The 22,496-nt window shown below is 44.4% G+C and overlaps 1 protein-coding gene and 1 long non-coding RNA gene across 10 annotated transcripts in view; one reads left to right on the top strand and one right to left on the bottom strand.

The window, feature by feature from the left end:
• Positions 1–17,496, bottom strand: part of RALY (RALY heterogeneous nuclear ribonucleoprotein) — an 84,554-nt gene extending 67,058 nt beyond the window's left edge. For 7 of the 9 annotated variants that reach the window (XM_027977098.2, XM_042230338.1, XM_042230337.1 and 4 more), the window contains exon 1: positions 17,276–17,496. The gene's annotated coding sequence lies outside the window, so the exon portion shown is untranslated. Of the gene's footprint in view, positions 1–16,501; positions 16,856–17,275 lie in introns of those variants that run through there. The other 2 variants (XM_060397718.1, XM_060397716.1) reach the window with 1 other exon arrangement.
• A 408-nt stretch (positions 17,497–17,904) lies between these two features.
• On the top strand, positions 17,905–19,836 carry LOC121816258 (uncharacterized). The gene is made up of 2 exons (XR_006055771.2): positions 17,905–17,944; positions 18,515–19,836. It is a non-coding gene; the product is annotated as an uncharacterized LOC121816258 (long non-coding RNA).
• The last annotated feature ends 2,660 nt before the right edge of the window (positions 19,837–22,496 follow it).

The raw sequence follows: 22,496 nt of genomic DNA, 5'->3' as shown, positions 1-22,496 counted from the left end.
GCAATCTTGATTCCAGCTTGTGCTTCCTCCATCCAGCCCAGCATTTCTCATGATGTACTCTGCATATAAGTTAAATAAGCAGGGTGACAATATACAGTCTTGACATACTCCTTTTCCTATTTGGAACCAGTCTGTTGGTCCATGTCCAGTTCTAACTCTTGCTTTCTGACCTGCATTCAGGTCTCTCAAGAGGAAGGTCAGGTGGTCTTGCATACCCATCTCTTGAAGAATTTTCCACAGTTTATTGTGATACACACAGTTAAAGGCCTTGGCATAGTCAATAAAGCAGAAATAGATGTTTTTCTGGAACTCTCTTGCTTTTTCAATGATCCAGTGGATGCTGGCAATTTGATCTCTGATTCCTCTGCCTTTTCTAAAACCAGCTTGAACATCTGGACGTTCACAGTTCTTGTATTGCTGAAGCCTGGCTTGGAGAATTTTAAGCATTACTTTACTAGTGTGTGAGATGAGCAAAACTGTGCAGCAGTTTGAGCATTCTTTGACACTGCCTTTCTTAGGGATTGGAATGAAAACTGATCTTTTCCACTCCTGTGGCCACTGCTGAGTTTTCCAAATTTGCTGGCATGTTAACTGCAGCATTTTCACAGCATCATCTTTAAGGATTTAAAATAGCTCCACTGTAATTCCATCACCTCCACTAGCTTTGTTCATAGTCTGAGAAAACATTAATTAACAAGATAGGTGTGGATCCTCCCTTCGTGGAGCTCATGGTCCAGTGGTATATAATGGGATGAACCCATATAGAATAGGAGGCACAAAGAAACACTACACTGAGGATCTCAAGTATATTCCACAACCAAGGGACCCCTTAAGGCAAGTTGTTTAACTTCTCTAGACCTGTTTCTTTGTCTATAAATGGGTAAGATTTAATTAGGCAGTTGCTGCTCAAAGTTCTTTCCAGCTTCAAATTCTACTAGCATCATAAAAACTTAGCCCAATACCCTTTTCAAGTTCCTAACACTTATTAGCTTTCTCCCTTTATCTGGGAAATCATGATCAGTTGTCATGGAAATTAACATAGTGCTCCACATATTGGATGATGATGTTACAGTAATCACAAGAAACCAAAGGGAACAGGCAGCAAGAACAGTCACTTACTCAGAAAGTCACCTGCTTTCAACACATAGGAGCTGCTCTCACTGAAGCTAGCATGGTGGGGGGGGTGAAGGGGGCAGGAACTAATTCATAAGTAAAACAGTGTTGCTTTGTATTTAGGTGTTGTGGTTTCTTCCATGAGACAGCAGATTTCATCTCAGCTTGTGAGTTAAGATGAAAAAAAAAAAAGCCAATTTTACAAGGACAAGGTTCACTGAGCCTTGATTAGTTCGTTTTCCTTGTGAAATCCTAAGAGAACCCAGGAGACAGACTTTCTAGGCATCAGGGGGACCAAAAGTTACTAGCAAAATGAAGATAATCCACCTAGTCCCATGGACTAAGACTGTAACTGGGAGAAGTTCCTTCAAAATTAGAGAGTTCCATCCAGTACTGAGTTGGCCCAGAGGGACCAAGCAGGTAGCAAAAGTTAAGTACAGCGGACCAAGTGTTTCAAAGAAAAAAGTGCTAGCCTGGTGACAAACAGCAACCGGCCCCGGGCTTGGATAGCAAAGAAACAACAGGAAATGGTGTGGGCTTTGACAAACTTGAGAATTAATATTCTCTACCTAAGAGAGTCAGCCAATAAGGAAGCAGAATGTGGAATGAGGGAGACAGAGATGAAGAACATGATTCTGTAAACTCAAGCATTCTGTCAAAATGGTATGTGGCCAATTATGATATAAGGAGCCCCTGGTGGAAGGCTCAGGGAGTGAAGCCCTGTAGAATAGCTGAGGACTCTTACCACTCCTGTGAACAGGAAAATGCTCATGGTCAGCATCTGGGTCCAGCCCCTGCTACTTCCTCAAAGTCCTACTCCCTCTTCAGGAGAAACCAGTCACATGCCAGGGCCTCTATCTCATACATATTATCTCCAATGAAAGCGCTAATACCCCTAGGCTGGGTTCCAACTCAAAGTAAGTACACTATAGGCTAGACACAATCTAAGATGCTGCCAGTCTGCAAACTCTGATCCAAAAGGTAAGATCCTTTGAAAAGCTCTAGAACAGAAAGGACTTAGGACTCCTCTGTTTTTCCAAGGAGCTATCCAGGGTCCTAGATCACTTGGTTCCTGAGCTTTACAATTCATGACTTCATAGCCTTCTCCTCTGGCTTCGGCATCCCTGGTGGATCAGAGAGAAAAGAATCCGTTTGCAATGCAGGAGACCAGAGTTCAATCCCTGGGTTGCAAAGATTCCCTGGAAAAGAAATGGCTACCCCCTCTAAGTATGCTTGTCTGGAGAATTCCACGGACAGAGGAGCCTGGCAGGCTACAGTCCACGGGGTCCCAAAGAGTTGGACATGACTGACTGACTAACACTTATTCCTCTGGCTTGATCTACTGTCAAAGTATTTTCTTTAAAGACTTAAAAAATATATTCAGTTCAGTTACTCAGTCATGTCCGACTCTTTGCGACCCCATGGACTGCAGCACACCAGGCCACCCTGTCCATCACCAACTCCCAGAGTTTACTGGGAGTAAAACTCATACCCACTGAGTCAGTGATGCCGTTCAACCATCATCCTCTGCTGTCCCCTTCTCTTCCTGCCCTCAATCCTTCCGAGCATCAGGATCTTTTCAAATGAGTCAGTTCTTCGCATTAGGTGGCCAAAGAATTGGAGCTTCAGCTTAAAACTTCAGTCCTTCCAATGAACATTCAGGACTGATTTCAAGAGTCTTCTTCAACACCACAGTTCAAAAGCATCAATTCTTCCGCGCTCAACTTTTATAGTCCAACTCTCACATCCATACATGACTACTGGAAAAACCACAGCCTTGACTAGACAGACCTTTGCTGGCAAAATAATGTCTCTGCTTTTGAATATGCTGTCTAGGTTGGTCATTAACTTCCCTTTCAAGGAGTAAGAGTCTTTTAATTTCATGGTTGCAGTCACCATCTGCAGTGATTTTAGAGCCCCCCAAAATAAAGTCTGTTGCTATTTCCATTGTTTCCCCATCTATTTGCCATGAAGTGATGGGACCGGATGCCATGATCTTAGTTTTCTGAATGTTGAGGTTTAAGCCAACTTTTTCACTCTCCTCTTTCACTGTCATCAAGTGGCTCTTTAGTTCTTCTTCACTTTCTGCCATAAGGGTGGTGTCATCTGCATATCTGAGGTTATTGATATTTCTCCCGGCAATCTTGATTCCAGCTTGTGCTTCCTCCAGCCCGGTGTTTCTCATGATGTACTCTGCATAAAAGTTAAATAAGCAGGGTGACAATACAGTCTTGATGTACTCCTTTCCCTATTTGGAACCAGTCTGTTGTTCCATGTCCAGTCCTAACTGATGCTTCTTGACCTGCATATAGATTTCTCAAGAGGAAGGTCAGGTGGTCTGGGATTCCCATCTCTTGAAGAATTTTCCACAGATTATTGTGATCCACACAGTCAAAGGCTTTGGCATAGTCAGTAAAGCAGAAATAGATGTTTTTTCTGGAACTCTCTTGCTTTTTCCATGATCCAGCAGATGTTGGCAATTTGATCTCTGGTTCCTCTGCCTTTTCTAAAACCAGCTTGAACATCTGGAAGTTCACGGTTCACGTACTGTTGAAGCCTGCTTAGATAATTTTGACCATTATTTTACTAGTGTATGAGACAAGTGCAATTGTGCAGCAGTTTGAGCATTCTTTGGCATTGCATCTTTCTTTGGAATTGGAATGAAAACTGACCTTTTCCAGTCCTGTGGCCACTGCTGAGTTTTCCAAATTTGCTGGCATACTGAGTGCAGCATTTTCACAGCATCATCTTTTTGAATCTGAAACAGCTCAACTGTAAGTCTATCACCTCCACTAACTTTGTTCATAATGATGCTTCCTAAGGCCAACTTGACTTCACATTCCAGGATGTCTGGCTCTACATGAGTGATCACACCATCGTGATTATCTGGGTCATGAAGATCTTTTTTGTATAGTTCTTCTGTGTATTCTTGCCACCTCTTCTTAATATCTTCTGCTTCTGTTAGGTCCATACCATTTCTGTCCTTTATCAAGCCCATCTTTGCATGAAATGTTCCCTTGGTATCTCTAATTTTCTAAAGGAGATCTCTAAACTTTCCCATTCTATTGTTTTCCTCTATTTCTTCTCATTGATCACTGAGGAAGGCTATCTTATCTCTCCTTGCTAGTCTTTGGAACTCTGCATACAGATAGGCATATCTTTCCTTTTCTCCTTGCCTTTCGCTTCTCTTCTATTCACAGCTATTTGTAAGGCCTCCTCAGAAAACCATTTCCCTTTTTACATTTCTTTTCCTTGGGGATGGTCTTGATCGCTGCCTCCTGTACAAGGTCACGAACCTCCATCCATAGTTCGTTCTTCAGGCACTCTATCAGATCTAATCCCTGGAATCTATTTGTCACTTCCACTGTATAATCACAAGGGATCTGATTTAGGTCATACCTGAATGGTCTAGTGATTTTCCCTTTCTTCAGTTTGAGTCTGAATTTGGTAATAAGGAGTTCATGATCTGAGCCACAGTCAGCTCCCAGTCTTATGTTTGCTGACTGTGTAGAACTTCTCCATCTTTGGCTGCAAAGATTATAATCAATCTGATTTCGGTATTGACCATCTGGTGATGTCCATGTGCAGAGTCTTCTATTGTGCTGTTGGAAGAGGGTGTTTGCTATGACCAGTACATTCTCTTGCCAAAACTCTATTAGCCTTTGCCTTGCTTCATTCTGTACTCCAAGGCCAAATTTGCCGGGGTAACTATTATATTCAAGACACTCCAGTGATACAAATGCCCTAAACTATACTTCTCCTGAAATTTGACTTTACTACCTATATTAGCTGTATATCAAACTGGACTCCTGTTCCACCTGTCTGCCACCCAAATTACTACAGACCCAAAACACTGCTCTGCTGTACTCTACTCCTATATACGACATTCATTTTAAAACGTGGTTAGCCAGTAAGATGGAGGTTCAGCAATGAGATGAAAGAATCTCAAGAGGATACCTTTTAGACTCTTCTCTCTGGACTCCACAACTAAAAGTTCCTTTTCTTTGCAAAACAGCACTATTGCCCATTACAGTCAGGTGTCCTTGGAAGTAAACAGTACAATGCTCAATGTATGCTCGCCTCTGAATCAAGATGGCATTCCCCAAGCTTCACTCCATCATTATTCTATCATCTCTGGATTCTATTTCCATAAAAGCAATAACACATCTTTGCCAAACAGAAAAGAAAAAAGACTAACTGCCCTTGAAATAGTAACTCAATCCAAGGAGGGAAGGTTTATTGCTGGAAAAACTTTGTTTCTTATTTATCAGATCCCTCAAGCTGGATTTATGAGGAGGGAGAACACAACAAAGATGTTTTTTAGGAAAAGGCACCTGGCAGCAGAGAGAAACATGACTTAGAAAGGGGCAAGACAGGATGCAGGGAAGTTAATTAGGAACCCTAGGGGGTATTAATGATCCTATAGCCCCACAATGGCCAAAACTGGCTCTACGTCTGAAACAGGTTATGGTGCTCAGGTTATTCATATGAGTATCAACCACAGCATCCAGCATCATGCCGTCAAATGCTGGGCACTAAAATCATCATAGGAACATAGAATGCTACTCCTGTAAGGGCCCTCAGTGCACACAAAGAAACTAAGGCTCATAGAAGTGAAAATGATTTGCTCAAGGTCACAGAATGGGTGAACGGTGAAAAGAAAGAGCAGAGACTTTGAAGACAAGAAGGTCTGTTCAAATTCAAGGCTGCTATGAGGCCTTGGGCAAATTACCCAACCTTTCTCAGTCTATTTTTGTAGGGCTGCTATGAGGATTCTAAGAGATACTGCCCTCTAGATACAACCACAAATTTACAGGAAACACAGGGTACAGAGACATATTAAACACACCACAGATAAGGCAATGAGCAAAATTTCTACAGGAAAAACAATCTAGTTCCTTCAACAAATAAAGGGGGGAGGGCTTCCCAGGTGGCTCAGTGGTAGAGAATATACCTGCCCATGCAGGAGATACGAGTTCGATCCCTGATTGGGGAAGATCCCACATGCTGCAGGGCAACTAAGTCCATGCATCTCAACTATTGAGCCTGTGCCCTAGAGTCCATGCCCTGCAACAAGAGAAGCCACCACGATGAGAAACCCGCGTGCTGCAACTGGAAAGTGGCCCCCGCTCTCTGCAACTAGAGAAAAGCCTGTGCAGTAACAAACACCCAGCACAGCCAAAGATAAATAAATATTTTTAAAATAATAATAAAGGGGGGAAAGTGAACTTATAAGTGTCTGGAGTGGTGATGGCTGCACAATGATATGAACATACAGAATGCCACTGCACTGTATGGCTAAAGTGGAAACTTTTATATTGTATATATTTTTTACCACAATAAAAAAAAGTTCAAAAAATTTTTTAAAAGGAATACATTGTGAAATACTTAAGGACAAAATATGATGATAGCAAAATTTCAAAGCACAGGATAAGGAAAAGCAGATAAAGGCATAAATGAAATAATACTGACCATGAATAGATAACTCCCGAAACCGAATGATGGGTACAACATGCTTCATTAACCTACTCTGTCTACTTTGCATATGTTTGAAATTTTCCATATTAAAAGTAAAGAAGATTTGGTTAGGTTTAAATCCTGGCAACTCCATTTAGTAGCACTGTGGCTGTGGGCTTATTTCTTAACCTACTGATGTCTCAGTTTCTTATCTATATGATGAGGAACATAGCACCTACTTCTAGGATTGAGATGATAATGATTTTTTATATTTAGACGTATTATATCTAAAATGTATATACAATATATTAAAATCTTATATGTAAATATATTATATACATGAATTCTCTAAGATTACATATACATTTATATTAGCTAGGTTAACACACACACAAAGGGCCCAGCACATAGTAACCTTCAGTTAAGTATCAGCTCTATTAGCATGAACACAAGGTACTAATATGGTGTCTCAATACAATGGGGACCCAAATCATGGCAGCTGTTGTTAATATAAATGGTAGTTAGGTCTAGAACCCAGGCCAGATTTTTAAAATCAAGTATTTGACACATCTCCTTGATAGACCAGGTCAATGACCCACTGGCAACTCTAACATCCCCGGTGTCTCCTGACAAATACCAGAGAACCTAATACAGGATCAGGAGCTGACTAATGTTTAACATGCTTCTCTGGAAGCAGGCAGGGCCACCTTGTTTGCCAAAACCAAGTAATTTATGGTACATTTCCTAATATCTGCTGACAGAACAAAGAAGAAAGGCTCTAGGACATGATCAATGTTCACATCAGCTTTCAAAGTGATTTGGTAAAACCATAGAAAATACACACCCAGCTAGGGTACAGCACGCAGGATAAGAGCTGACAAAGAAATGGCAATTTTTTCGCACTCTCCTTCGTACCCCCTATATTTTAAGAGAAGACAAACTCTCTTTCAACATAATTCAAGTATGACTGTTTGCTGGATTAATTGCTTCCTTGAAATGATAAAATTATTGACAAATAATTAATGACAAAGAGCTCATTCTAATCCTTCTATCAATTTAAATACAAATTGGCTTAAGAATATTATTACCTTTTCCACCTGCTCTAGGAGACTATGAGAGGGTATCAACCACTCCAAATTATGGGACATGTCCTCCCCACTCTGATCAATAGCAAGAATATGGATGCCACTTGATCTATGAGTAGTCACACATCTCCATTTCTGCTCAAGTCACTCCCATTGCACACAGTGTCCTCTCTCCATCTCCAGAGCCTAAATCACCTGTGTCCATACTTTCTGGAAACAAAAGGGAAGAGGAGAGAAGCACCACGTGAGAAAAGGTATCTGGGTGCTGCTTCTGGGTAATCTAGGAGATCTGGTCCAAACACAGAAACACTAGTGTTTCACATTATAAGCACAACCAGAAGGAATATTAGAACTTAAGATGGTCCTGGATAATACATGGTCACTATCTTTGTCCTACAAAGACCAGTATAAATGCTCGCTTCTCCAAAAATGTTCCCTAGGCACCACAAATGAAGCAATCCCTCCCTCCTCTGAACTTTCCTATCACTTTACTCCTTTATGGTACTGCTAAAAGTTCATACTGTGGCTCTTACAACTCACTTGTGTAACTACACACCAACCAGAATAACAAAAAATGAAAAAGACAGATAATGCTAACTGCTGATAAGGATATGGAGCAAAAGGAATTTTCTCATGCACAACTGATGAGTGTGATCTGGTATGCCTCTGAAAACTGTCAATAACCACTAAAGCTGAACTCTATGGACTTGAGTTATGTGGTTAGAGAACACTCACTGTTTCCCCTTAACAGTTCTGCCCAGAGTGCTTTGCTCCATCACTGTCTCTGTCTAAAATGCTTCCAGCATTCTTTCTCCCAACCCAAGGCTGATCCAGGCCACTCTTCCTGGTCACTGCAGCCCTAAGAGATCTCCTCTTCTATAGAAAACTCTGCTATTTACCTATTACCTCTGACAATGACTTGGGTTCTTCATGTATAACTGCATTATCTGGTTTTATGATATAGTTTTGAGTGTAACATCTAATCTGCTTCTCACAATACATTGTGAGGAAAGTAAGATATGAATTATTAACCCTATTTTATAGATACTTCTGAATTGTGGTGCTAGAAAAGGCTCTTGGGAGTCCCTCGGACAGCAAAGAGATCAAAGCAGTTAATCCTAAAAGAAATCAACCCTAAATATTCATCAATTGATGCTGAATACTTTAGCCACCTGATGCAAAGAGCTGACTCATTGGAAAAGACCTTGATACTGGGAAAGATTGAGGGCAGGAAGAGAAGGGGGCAACAGAGAATGAGATGGTTGGACAGCATCACCAACTCAATGGACATGAGTTTGAGCAGGCTCCAGGAGACAGTGAAGGACAGGGAAGCCTGGCATGAAGCAGTCCATGGGGTCACAAAGAGCTGGACACGACTTAGCGACTGAACAATAGATGAGAAAATGAACTTCCACAGAGGAGACAATGACTTGTTCCGACCAAATTAGTTCCAGGAAACAAAAGATCTTAGTCTTCTAAACCAAACTGTTTTATCAGCTACAACTTCATGATTACCTTGTCTCCCCAGAGAACACAGGTTCCCTGGAGACAAGAGACTGTTTTACATATTTACATCCCTCACAGCACCAAGGGAGGCACTCAGTGAGCGCCATACAGTTTGGCAGATTGATTTCAATACTGTCCCCAAACTATGAGACTGAACACAGGCATATTTCCTCTTCTTCCAGACCTCACGAACAATGTTAAATTGTCAGAAGAAATCATGAACAAAACACAGCATCCCAAATAACATTTCTTTTTTGAGGGAAGGGACAAGAAACGAGGAAGAGCCCTTCAAGACAGGGTAAGCTCAACGTTTCCTCCATTTCATAGGGCTCCATGCTGCTAAGTGTTCAAAGAAGGCTGGCAGAGGCAGTAGCAATGGGTTTCAAAAACCACTCATTAGTCATAATTAACAAGTCAAATATCGATCAAATGTGAATTCCCTGACAGTCTGGTGGTGAGGACTCCGCACTATCACTGCTGAAGACCTGGGTTCAATACCTGCTTAGGGAACTAAGATCCCACAAGCTGCATGATGCAGCCAAAATCAACACAAAAAACAACTAATGCCGGAAACCACACCTCAATTCTACTTGCAAGCAAAACAGAGAGCGATCTTATTTTAAAACTGCATATAAAACTTAAAACAATTAAATCTGAAACTTAATTTGCTTCATCCAGTCATGTTCGACTCTTTGCGACCCCATGGACTGCAGCCCACCAGGCTCCTCTGACCATGAGATTTTTCAGGCAAGGATACTGGAGTGGGTTGCCATTTCCCTCTCCAGGGGATCTTCCCAACCCAGGGATCGAACCCAGATCTCCTGCACTGCAGGCAGATTCTTTACCAACTGAGCTACAAGGGAAGCCCTCAAATAGGAAGCTAGACATTATCAACTTTGGAAACCAGTCAAAAAACTGATGTGAGAACAGGGCAAGCACTAGGCAGGCATCTGCACCCCCAAGCCTGGAGGACAATGTCGCCTCTTACCCTAAGGTTCTTGACTTTACACAATGGCTGATAGACACCTCAGCAACAGAGGAGAAAATCTAGATAACAGGAGGGAAGGTCAGAAACAAATTGAAACACTGAAAGTGAGATATTCAAATAGGCCTCCTGGCCTAACACTACATCCATTAATTCTGCTATTTTCAGTTTGAACCCTCAACCAAAATATCCAGGCCAAGGCAGCAGAAGTATAAACTAGGACCTGTTTTATTTATCTGAATGTAATTTGAAGGCAGCAATCATGTCCAGTTTGGTTTATATGTTCTCCATAGGGAGAACTCATAGTTGGTACTCCAAATTTCTGGAACAAATAGTTGGACTTAGGGATGGAAAGCAGCTGACATAACCTTGCTACAGCAGCTAGGTAACCTACTTATCATGGTAACTCTACCCAAGACCCTAATTTTAGTAAAGTTAATTTTAATTGGTATGAAAATCAATTTAGGATGAGCCTTTAAGGTATGAAGAAAAGTTATTCTTGTGTTCAACTGATTCAGGCACAGCTATCATTATTATATTGAGAGCAGCATTTCTCAGAGCCAGCTTACTGTTATCTGGAAGAACAAAGTCTCAAAGCCTTTTAACATGGTCTGTGTTAAGCACAGAACAACATTTGACTTCTCACTGCAGCATGATCATACCTTCCAGAAAGGAAACCCAGACGTAGAGCAGACCTAGAGAAATAATGAGTTATGGACACAATTCTTTTAAACCTACTACTGCATTTGCTAGGACGAAGAACTGCAAAGGAAAACTAGACAAACAGATCAACAGACACCAAACACTACCTTTAACTAGGCTTAGTGAAATCCTTCATAAACCAAACAAACAGGAGATAGCTAAATATCAGAGAAATGCCTCTAGAATGAAAACCTGGCCAACACTAAATCTGACCTTCCAAATGAGAATACTTACTTGGAATAAAGCAATGATTCTTACCTTGACAAATAAACAAAACTATTCAGTCTCTACAGATGGCATTTTAAGGGCCAGGTAACCTCAGCAGACGTTATCTCATAAAGCCAAAGCTCTAAGGAAATGTAAATTGCTGGTCCAGTGTTTTTTCCAGTCCTAGTGGTCTTTGGGAATCTTACAGTGTTTTTTCAACTTTCCTTTTATTCTATGATTTTAAACAGCTTGCTATATTTTTGAATATACCTTTTTAGTCATGGGATCCAAGTTTGCCCCATGGGACAACAGCTCCAAGTTTATAGTGGAACTCAGTAGATAATTTGGTAAATTCATCTCACAAGCAATTTTTCAGCAATTTGTCCACTCTAAAAAGCAATATCCATCTGTTTATATACTGAAAGATGTCTATGAACCCAGAATTTAACCCTGTGAGATACTCTCAATATTCTCACAAAGCCCTTCCTCCTTTCAGAGATAAATTCTTAAGCTGCTCCCATAAAACCAGACATTCAGACTGTTGAGAGGTAAAAGTATGATTCAAGATTGTCCAGTCCAACCCTAGTGCTTTACAGACAGGAAGACTAAGATCCAGGGAGTATTAGGTAATTACAGTTAACAGGAGTTTGGCAAGTGTCAAAAGCCCACTGAATGCTATCCCCACTCCCCCAGTGGAACAGCACTGGGCATGGTGGGAGAATAGTCAGATTTGCACTTCAGTCAGTGGAACACTCCAAATACATGTGTCTGAGCCTAAGAAAATCTGAATATTCAACCACAAACTCCCGACCCCTACCCCAACATAGAGAGCAGGAGAAGCAAACAGTTTGAATGGCTTCTTGGAGATGCAGACTAGAACCTAGGGATAATATCCAATCCTTCCTCCCCTCCTCCCAGGAGGCACAGCACATTTATTCACATGGAGGCCATTATGAAGTGACAGAAAGACGAGGAAAATGGAAGGGCTGCAGAAACAGAAAAGATAACAATACTTGAGCAGATGCCTGTCTCAGGTTATTCGATAGTTACTCCCCACTACAAGAACGTCAAATCCTTTTTCTGTCACCAGGCCTCACCCTTCAGCCCTCTGATTATTTTATGAAGCAGTAAGAAGGAAAGAGCCTTGGCCAATCCCATGCACTGAATGAGCAGCCAAGGACTAGACCGAACATCCTCAGGCCCACGACTCGACTCCCATGTACCCCACTGCCCCTTCTTTCTCGTCCTGAGTGTCTGTGAGCTATATCCCACCATGGATCTGAAACTTTCCTTACAGTACCAAGGGGGCAGTTGTAGGACAGCAGGCTAACGTTACTGCTGCCATCTTCCTCCCTCCAGTTGTACATTTTATACATAAAGCTAAAATTGAATTAAAATTAGGTTTTCAGTCACTTACGTGAAAATCCTACACCCCTACTACTGCCTAAGGAAGAAAGGGGAAGTAAGGGAAGAGGGAGGGAAGAGAAAGGAAGAAAGAAAACACCTCTCCAAAAGATAGACTGGCTTAAAATTCAACATTCAAAAAAACAAAGATCGTGGCATCCAATCCCATCACATCATGACAAATATATGGAGGAGAAACAATGGAAAGTGAGATTTTTCTTGGGCTCCAAAATCACTGCAGATGGTGACTGCAGCCATGAAATTAAAAGACACTTGCTCCCTGGAAGTAAAGCTATGACCAACCTAGACAGCATATTAAAAAGCAGAGACATTTCTTTGCCAACAAAGGTCCATCTAGTCAAAGCTATGGTTTTTCCAATAGTCATGTACAGATGTGAGAGCTGGACCATAAAGAAAGCTGAGCACCAAAGAACTGATGCTTTTGAACTGTGGTGTTGCAGAAGACTGTTGAGAGTCTACGAGAAGATCAAATCAGTCAATTCTAAAGGAAATCAGTCCTAAATACTCATTGGAAGGACTGATGCTAAAGCTCCAATACTTCGGCCATCTGATTCAAAGAACTGACTCATTAGAAAAGACCCTGATGGTGGGAAAGATTGAAGGCAGGAGTAGGGGATGACAGAGGATGAGATGGTTGGATGGCATCACCTGGCTCAATGGACATGAGTCTGAGCAAGCTCAGGGAGTTGGTGATGGCCAGGGAAGCCTGGCATACTACAGTTCATGGGGTTGCAAAGAGTCTGACACGACTGAGTGACTGAACTGAAAACAGTCTTACCTGTCTCCTCCTCAGCTCCCCAGATTTCTCCTCTTGGCTCAGTCTTTTCTCTGAAGTCTAGGCTTAAACAATTTCTCCGAGGAACTCCCACCCTTACCATCCATGGATGGGTTAGCTTCCTTCCTCCATGCTCTGACAGTGCTTGTTCCTGTCACAATACTTCTCACACTGCCTGTTTCTTTGTCTGTCTTCCCCGAGACACCCAAATTCCCAAGCTTAGTGCTGTGTGTGGCAGACCCTTAATAACTGTTCTGTAAATGGAAAACTTTCCAGTAATGAGGTTCCCAATGAAACAGAATCTCAACAGGTAGCGTATTCAAATGTTGGCCAGGTGGCCAGCTGGTCTATGACTTTAAGTCCCTTAACTATAAAAGATTCTCTCCAATAAACAATTCAGTACTTTCTGACTTTATTATCATACTCAGGAGTTTGGCCTTTAATATGTAAACAATATTGGGCCATCAGATTTTTAAGGCAAGTGCAACATGATCAAATCTGTTTTTGTTGCCCTTTTATCCATCTTTGGAACATGTCCCAACTCAACCCTCTGTTGGCTTCAAGACAAAATTCCAACTACACTTCACAAACATAAACACCACATGCTACCACCACACCCCCAAAAGCACACAAAGACACAGAAGCAGTCAAACCAAAGGGAATTTTGAAAGACTAAATGCAGCATTTAATTCCATCTTAACCACCTGCAAGCAACAAGGATCCATAAATACCCTCTAGAAACCCAAAAACTAATCCCTCTTGTGTGCCTTTATGGAAAGAGGAGGGCACTGAGAGGGAGCATTTCATAAAGGTAATCCATTTAATCATCCTGAGCAGTTCTGATCTGAGCTGCTGTCATAGCACTGCTATTCTTGATTACTGCAGCCCCATACGCCCAAACCCAGGATGGCCAGAAAGGAAGATGCAAACAAGGAGAGGCTGGGAAGTCCCCTGGGTTCTATCTCAAGAGCAGGAATTCCCTTTGGAAGACATAGATGGGGCAAGCAGAAATCTGCAAAAAAGGCTTCAGTGATAAGGAACTTTAATCTGCAGAGTTGGGGGAAGGGGGTAGGGAAGGTTAACCAAAGGGGTACAAGCAGGCCTGGGTCCTTGTTGGGGAACTGCAAGCCACACCCTACTGCAGATGAGGCCTAATCATCATTTTGCATTTACAGAGCACTCTGGGCTTAAGGGAGGCACTAAGAGTGCCTGCTTTGCCAGTCACAAAAGGACAAATATTGCATGATTCCATTTATACGAAGCACCGACAGCAGTCAAATTCAGAGACAGAAAATAGAATGATAGTTGCTAGGAGGGAGAAAGGAATGGGAAGTAAGTGTTTATATGTAGTTTCAGTTGAAGAAGATGAAAAAGTTCTAGACACAGATGGTAATAGTTGCACAACAATGTAAATATATTTAATGCCACAGAACTGTATATGTAAAAGTGGTTAAAATGGTAAAATTTTATCTTATGTGTACCTTTACCAAAAAAAAAAAGCATACCAGCTTTAAAATTATATTGTCTGCAGTTATCAATTACATGACCCTGGAGCACATCATATAAACTCTGTTTCTTCTGCAAAACGGGTTTAATAATAGTACCTAATTCACACAGTAGCTCTTGAGAACTAAATGAGATACTCCACACAAAATCCTTAATCCAGTGACTGGTACATGGAAAGTACTTAATGTTAGCCTACTGCCACAATGCACTTTCACAGCCATTTCTCATAGGCCCCACACAACCCTGTGAGAGTTTAGATAAAGAAACTGAGGCTCAGAGAATCACAATGAGTAGCCAAGTTCATGGTGCCACAGCAAATCAAATCCTATGCCCATGAGACATGTCCTGTCCTCTCCACTTGTTAATTTGGTGATCTAAGGCTAGTGCCCTAAACCTTGCTATGTTTCAATTCTCAATTAGAGCTGTAAAAAAGGAAATATAAACCAAACGCTACAAGCTACCTTACTGAACTAGATGAGAAATGAAATCAGATAATGGTTACAAAAGAGAACTATAAAACATAAACAAAGTACTATGCAACAGAAGTGGTAATTTATGAGACTGCCTGCTCTGCCAGTCACAAAAGGACAAATACTGCATGATTTGTTTTACAGCGCACAAAACCTGGCTTCCTTTTAATGCTGGGACTAAATAACTTCCTGGTGATTTCATTTCACTTGGGATTCTGGGTCTTAAGGCCTGAATAACTAGTTTAGTGTTCTTTCAAAAGGTGGCAAACTATGGTAGAAATAAAAATATTACTGGACTGGGAGTCAGAAGACTGAAATCCTAGTTCTGATTCTGTCACTAAAGCAGTCCGTGAATTTAGACAACTTACTTCCCCTTTCAGAGGTTCAGTTAAGGGGAAAGAGGGAAAAGGCAGGAAAAGATTTAAGACTAGAGAGGACCCCCTGGCAGTCCTATGTACCACTACTCTTAAATCCACCATCTTGGAAAAGGGATCCTCCAGACTCCAGAGAACTACAGCAAATATCAGTAGACTCAAGACCTGGCCTAGGAACACCCCTGCCTGATCTTTACACACCAGGCATCAAACACACTGGAAAACTAGAACACTTGCCAAAGTTAATTTTAGTCCACTTTTACCCCTCTGGGCCTTATCTGAAAATAAGAGAAATAAATCTCTAGTTGAAAGCAGGAGAGTCTAAGCAATTGACTTGAGCCACTTTCTGCTCCCCCTCCCTTTAAACAGTACAGAATAGACAAGATTTGGAGGAACATGCCATAAACAAACAAAAGATGGACCTCGTTGCTTTAAATGACCTACGCCTTCCTTGAGCCAAACACCCCAGGGAACTTTAGTGTGCTGGAAATCTGGAATCCTCTGTATCCATCCACTTCTAAGGGGCAATATTAGCAAGAAATTTGTAATTACTTCCTTTCCCTCCGACCTCGCACAGATTCAGAATGGAATTTCATCCATAGTGGACACTGGCCCGTGAACCAGGGAGGACGGAGATAGGTCTCTCATCTAATGATGGGACTCAAAATCCGTTCTGCACTAAGAGATTACACAAGCTCACACTAAGAAATAAATAACAGACACCAGCACTACGGCTTTACACTTCGGTGGCTACACACTGTGATTTGGAACACATTCTTTAACATCTCGGAGCCTTGATTTCTGTTTTTGTAAATAGGGGTAACCTCAGAAGGCCGTCTTGAGCATTCTATGAAACAGGCTGCCGAAGTTCCTGCGTCAAGTCCGTTAAATGTTACCTGTTGGTATTAAACACTTCTCTCACACATCAGTTTCCTCCCTGAATCCACAAAATACCCTGCAAGGCGACTTTCTTTCTCCCGGTTCACTGAAAGGCAAGCTGAGCCTCGGCCGGGAAAAGGCTGCGTGAAGTGCGGCGCGCGGCCCCAGCTCGAGGGCCTACTGTTGTTCCTGTAAGAAGCCCAAGGTGTGCCACGAGCCCAGGACCGCGAGAGGCGGGGACCGAGGAGGCGCTCAGGTCCTTAGGGAGCCAAGCGGGTCCAGTTTTGCGCGCCTCGGGGATCCCGCAGACCCAGCCCGGGAGGGAGAGTCGGAAAATGCCCCAGGTCTGGCCCGGAGCCGGGGCCGGGCCCGCCCGAGGCCTCCCCGGCGCGGCCTCCACTCCCCCCCTCCTCCCCTCGGCGGGCGGGGCGGGGCGCGAGCACAAAAGACTCCAACTTCCGAGCGGGCGCGGGCCCACCCCGCCAACTCCTGGCCCAGGCCCGGCCCACGGAGAGGCGGGCAGGGAACGCCAGGGCGGCCGGGAGCGGGAGCTGGAGCGGGCGCGGGCGGGCCCGGCCGGCGACCCAAGGCGGCGGGGCCGAGTGGAGGGGAAGGTGCGAGAGAAGGGGGCTGGGAGTTACTCCGGCTCCCGAGACTCCCAGAAGGGCCGGAAAAAGAGTTTCTAAAAATAAGCAGGGGCCAGCGCGAAGAGGTGGGTGACCAAAACGGAACCAGGAGCACCCCCTCCCCGCACCTTGAAGGAGACGCCCCTGCTCGCGGCCCCCACTCACCCGCGCTGAGAGGTCTGGAGGAAGCCGCGCGGCGCGGAAGGAGGCGGTGCCGCCGCACTCGGGGGCGGAAGGGAGGGAGCGAGGGAGGGAGGAAGAAGGCGGCCCCGGCCGCAGCGTGAGGAGCTGAGTACAAGCGCGGGAGTCGCCCCCGTCGCCCCCTCGGCTTCTCTCAGCTCAGCCCGCCCTGCGCCCGCGCTGCTCGCGCACCCCGCCGCACTGACAGCGGTGCGAGCCCAGCAGCCGCGAGTCCTTCCCTTGGCCCGGACCACTGAGGCGCGCGGTGGTGGGGGTGCCCGGAGCGGCTTCTCTCAACTCGCCCCGGCTCGCCGCTCCGGCCAGGGCCCAGCCACCCCTTGCCCTCGCCTTGGTCTCCAGAAAAGAGCCCGGCGACGCTTGCGCGGCGTCCGCAGCCCCGCCCTAACAGCCTGGCTCCCGAGACGCAGCTGCTCTTCCCACCCCCTCAACCTAGCCTTGGAAAGGTCCAGAGCTTCGGCGGGGAGAAGAGAAAGGAGGGGTCGGGGCGGGGCCTAACAGGGAGGAAGGCCGGAGGTGGGAGCCTGAGGAGGCGGGGCTAGGGCGGGAAGAGACGCTCTCTTACAGCAGTACGGAGCGTAAGGCGGGGCGGAGCCGAGAGGGTGCTAAGGCCGAGAAGAGAGGCGCGGGAGACAAGTATGGAAGGCAGTGGAGGCCTCGCAGACCGGGGAAGGGCGAGCATGAAAAAGAGGAGTGGGCGGGGCGGGGCCTACCCAGAGGAGGGGTCAAGAGTGGAGGCAGGCCCGGGCGAGCTTGGGGAAGTAGGGGCCCTTAGGGGATGGTGTTGGAGGCGGGGGCTGAAGAAAAGCCTAAAAGGGAGGAGAGATTGAGCGGGACAGAAGGAGGCGGGCCCGGAAGCCGAACTAGGAGGAGGGAACCCGAAGGTAGCCGCTCGAGGAGGAGCCGGAAGGAGGGCGGTGGGCGGGGTGGAGGGGGTTAGGAGGAGGAAAGTAGGGCTGGAGGTGGGCGGAGCCTGGAGAAGGAGCCCAAACAAGTTGCCGGTGGGGCGGTGCCGGGAGGATGCGGAAGAGATGAGGTAGGAAGGAACGCCAGGTCCTTTCACTTTCAAGGGAGCCTGGTGCGCGGACAGGGCCAGGGTCCACGCTGTTGGTTGGGACTGGGCGGAGACGCCGCCCTGAGGGGCGGGAGGAGGTGCCACTTCCACCTGAAAAAAAATGTTAAATTCGAGTAACTTCACCTTTCCAGGGTGCAGGAAGTGTTATAACTGGATCTCGATCTGGATGTTTGTCCTGCCTCCTGAATATTTCTCCTGTCGAAAACTCACCTAAATCAATGATGCAACCTCCACGGAGCAGCTGGGTGGCTTCCCAGAGCACACGAGGACCGTAAGCCCTTCAGCTGTAGACTTCCCTGAAGGCTGGGAAGATAAGATTCTCCATGCATCGTCCGACTCATGATTCTGTGATTGTATTTTTCACATCCCAGTGAGAGACTTTATTTTGGGGGGCTCCAAAATCACTGCAGATGGTGACTGCAGCCATGAAGTTAAAAAACACTTGCTCTTTGAAAGAAAAGCTATGACAACCTAGACATCATATTAAAAGGGATATTACTTTACCAACAAAGGTCTGTCTAGTCAAAGCTATGGTGTTTCCAGTAGTCATGTATGGATGTGAGAGTTGGACTATAAAGAAAGCTGAGTGCTGAAGAATTGATGCTTTTGAACTGTGGTGTTGGAGAAGACCCTTGAGAGTCTTCTTGGACTGCAAGGAGATCTAACAGTCCATTCTAAAGGAAATCAGTCCTGAATATTAATTGGAAGGACTGATGCTGAAGCTCCAATACTTTGGCCACCTGATGCAAAGAACCCACTCATTGGAAAAGACCCTGATGCTGGCAAAGATTGAAGGCAGGAGGAGGAGACAACAGAGGATGAGATGGTTGGATGGCATCACCGATGGGATAGATATGCGTTTGAGTAGGCTCTGGGAATTGGTGATGGACAGGGAAGCCTGGCGTGCTGCAGTCCCTGGGGTTGCAAAGCATTGGACACAATTGAGCGACTGAATTGATTTTTCACATCACTCCTCCCAGAACCTGCCTAAGAGACTGGATTCCTGAGCACAGAGCAGAGGTTGAAATGAACCCTGCCTGATTCTGCCAGACCAGCAGTTAAAGCTACACTTGTGTTGTTTAATGACCTCTGTATCTTGCTTCAAAAGGAAGAGAAATCAAATTAGAGAGATGGTGACAACTGAGCCGAAGGCCAAGAGTGTTCTTCCCCCACCCCTTCTAACTTCTAGTTTCTTCTTATGCCTCAAGTCTCTGCTTAAATATCACCTCCTGGGAGTTCCCTGTTGGTCCAATGGCTAAGACTCTGTGCTCCCAATGCAAGGGACTTGAGTTTGATCCCTAGTCAGGGAACTAAGTCCCACAGCGACTAAGACCCAGCACAGCCCCCCCCCGCAAAAAAGAGTTTGGAAAAAAAACCTCAGAAAGATCTTCCCTGAATAGTCACCTTAAAGATGTCCTCTGTTTTGCCAAACTTGTTCATGTCTCTCTTGGCATTTTTAGTCTTGTCATTTATTGATCAGTTTACATGTTTTTGCCCATGTTCTGCACTGGAAGGTAAGTTCCATGAGGTCAGGAATCAGACTGTTGTGTATATCACTGTGTCACTAGATCTAGTGCATAAACCCAGTGTTCAAAAAACACTTGAGGGGATGAATGAGTCAATCAAAAACCAGTTAATAAACCTGGTCCCTGCCAATCTCTGCTCTGTTTCTGGCTGCCCCCTGGTGCCTCACCTCCCTCTCTGTGTACTAGCTTTACCATGTTGTTTGACTAGACCACAGTCTCTTAGCTCTCTCTGATATAGCTCATTCTCTACTTGAATTGCTCTTTCCTTTCTGCCTAGATGCCTCCTGTTCAACACTCAACTCATGGATGACCTCCTCTGAGAGGTCTTCTCTGACCAGCCCCCACCAGGAAGGTTGAAGCACTCACCACTTTGTGTTCACGGTCTCAATTATAAAACTTCTCTGTGCTGGTGACATCATCTTCCCTCCTGGCATCCTGCTGGCACTGAGGATTATGATAATGGCCTATAAAGTCCTGTGTGATCTGCCTCCTCCTACTCTTCAGTCCTTATCCCCTATGGTATTCCTCTCACCTCATCTCACTCACTCCAGCCACACTGGCCTCCATCCTGTTCTCTGGCCATGCCAAACACACTGCTAACCTTAGGGCCTTTGCACTGGCTCTTGTGTCTGCCTCAAATGCTCTCTTCCCAGATACTGGCATGGCTGGCTCCTCCTTCAGGTCGCTGCTCAAATGTCACTTCCTTAGGGAAGCCCGAGGAAATGACCCACATTTAAAATAGCACTCTACTCCTCTGCACTTCCTCACACCCTTTCTTAGTGAATTTTTCTCTGTAGCAGTTATCGCAACATGAAATATTACATTTATTGTCTCTCCCACCCCCTTAACCTTTCACTGTAGTGTGATCTCCACAAGGATTTTGTCTGTTTTGTTCATTCCCCAGAACCTAAAACAGTAGGTCCTCATTTAATATTAGTTGAATGCATGGTTATGAATTCAACAAAGAAATGCTAGGAGTACTCTGCGTCATCTAGAAGAATCCCTGAAGATTAGCGTATAAAGGGAGATGTTTCTGAGGAAATACACTGGCAACACTAGCTAACATGGAGCATTTACTAGTTGCCAGGCAATCTGCTAAGTGCTTTTCAAGCTTGTTCCCACAACAGCCCTATGTTCAGTTCAGTTCAGTTCAGTCGCTCAACTCGGCTCTTTGCAACCCCATGGACTGCAGCACACCAGGCTTCCCTGTCCATTACCACCTCCCAGAGCCTACTGAAACTCATGTCCATTGCGTCAGTGATGCCATCCAACCATCTCATCCTCTGTCGGCCCCTTCTCCCACCTTTAATCTTTCCCAGCATCAGGGTCTTTTCCAAAGAGTTGGTTCTTCACATCAGGTGGCCAAAGTATTGGAGTTTCAGCTTCACCATCAGTCCTTCCTATGAGGTAGTTACTATTATAATCCCTATTGTACAGAAACTGGCGAAGAGGTTAACTTTCCCAAGGTCACACAGTTAATAAGTGGTGGAGTCCAACGTTAGAACCTTCACACTGAGTCACGATACTGCCTACCTTCTGATTATTAAAGATCTACCACTATTGGTCTAATAAAGGTGAAGCATGAAGATGAGATATCCTTTTGCCTGAAGTGTGGTGCCTGAACAGTGTGGTGCCTAGAGTTGTGGCAGAATATTTTCTTAGCCACTGTATTAGGGTTTTGCAAAAAAACAGAACCAATAGGATATGTTGAGATATATAGAAGAGATTTATTACAGGAATTGGTTCGCAGTTATGTGGGCTTGAGAAGTCCCATGATCTGCTATCTGTAAGCTAGAGAACCAGGAAAGTCAATAGTATGATTCAGTCCAAGTCCAGAAGCCCAAGAGCCTGGAGCACCAATGTCCAGTGTCCTGGGCAAGAGGAAATGGATGTCTCAGCTCAAGCAGAGGAGCGAATTCATCCTTCCAAGTCTTTCTGTTCTATTCAGGCTTCAACAGATTGTAAGATGCCCACCCACATTGCCCTTCTTTACTTAGACTACCAATTCAAATGCTAATCTCTTCCAGAAACTCCCTCACAGTTACACCCAGAAATGTTTTACCAGCTATCTGGGCATAATTTGGCCCATCAAGTTAACACATAAAATTAACCATCACAGGGACTTCCCTGGTGGTCCAGTGGTTAAGACATCACCTTCCAATATAGAAGGTGTGGGTTTGATCCCTGGCCAGGGAACCAATAAGACCCCACTGTGTCTTGCATCCAAAAAACAGAAGCAATATTATAACAAATTCAGTAAAGACTTTTTTTTTAAGTTTTTTAAAAAATTAACCGTCACAGCCACCATGAGAGAAGCCAAATAAAAAACAAAACCCATCACACGGAAGAGGGCAGGACGGAGAAAATATTGCTGGAAAAAATGGGCCAGAGTGATAAAGACATACCTGAAGCTTGACCTACCTCTAGACTTTTCTGTGCACCAATGTATCTTTAGAGTTTGAATAATTTGAGTAGGAATTTTTTTAAAACTTTTAAACAGAAAAAGATTTCCTAACAGAAGCAAATGAGTAGGGTTCAACAGGTGGAGGTATTAATGTCTCACATTTTTATGAAGTATTTGTTTACA

The sequence above is a fragment of the Ovis aries genome, chromosome 13 (assembly GCF_016772045.2).
Source record: "Ovis aries strain OAR_USU_Benz2616 breed Rambouillet chromosome 13, ARS-UI_Ramb_v3.0, whole genome shotgun sequence".
Classification (NCBI taxonomy): Eukaryota; Metazoa; Chordata; class Mammalia; order Artiodactyla; family Bovidae; genus Ovis; species Ovis aries.
Note: the sequence above shows the minus strand (reverse complement) of the source record. Positions and strands in the feature narration are given on the sequence as shown.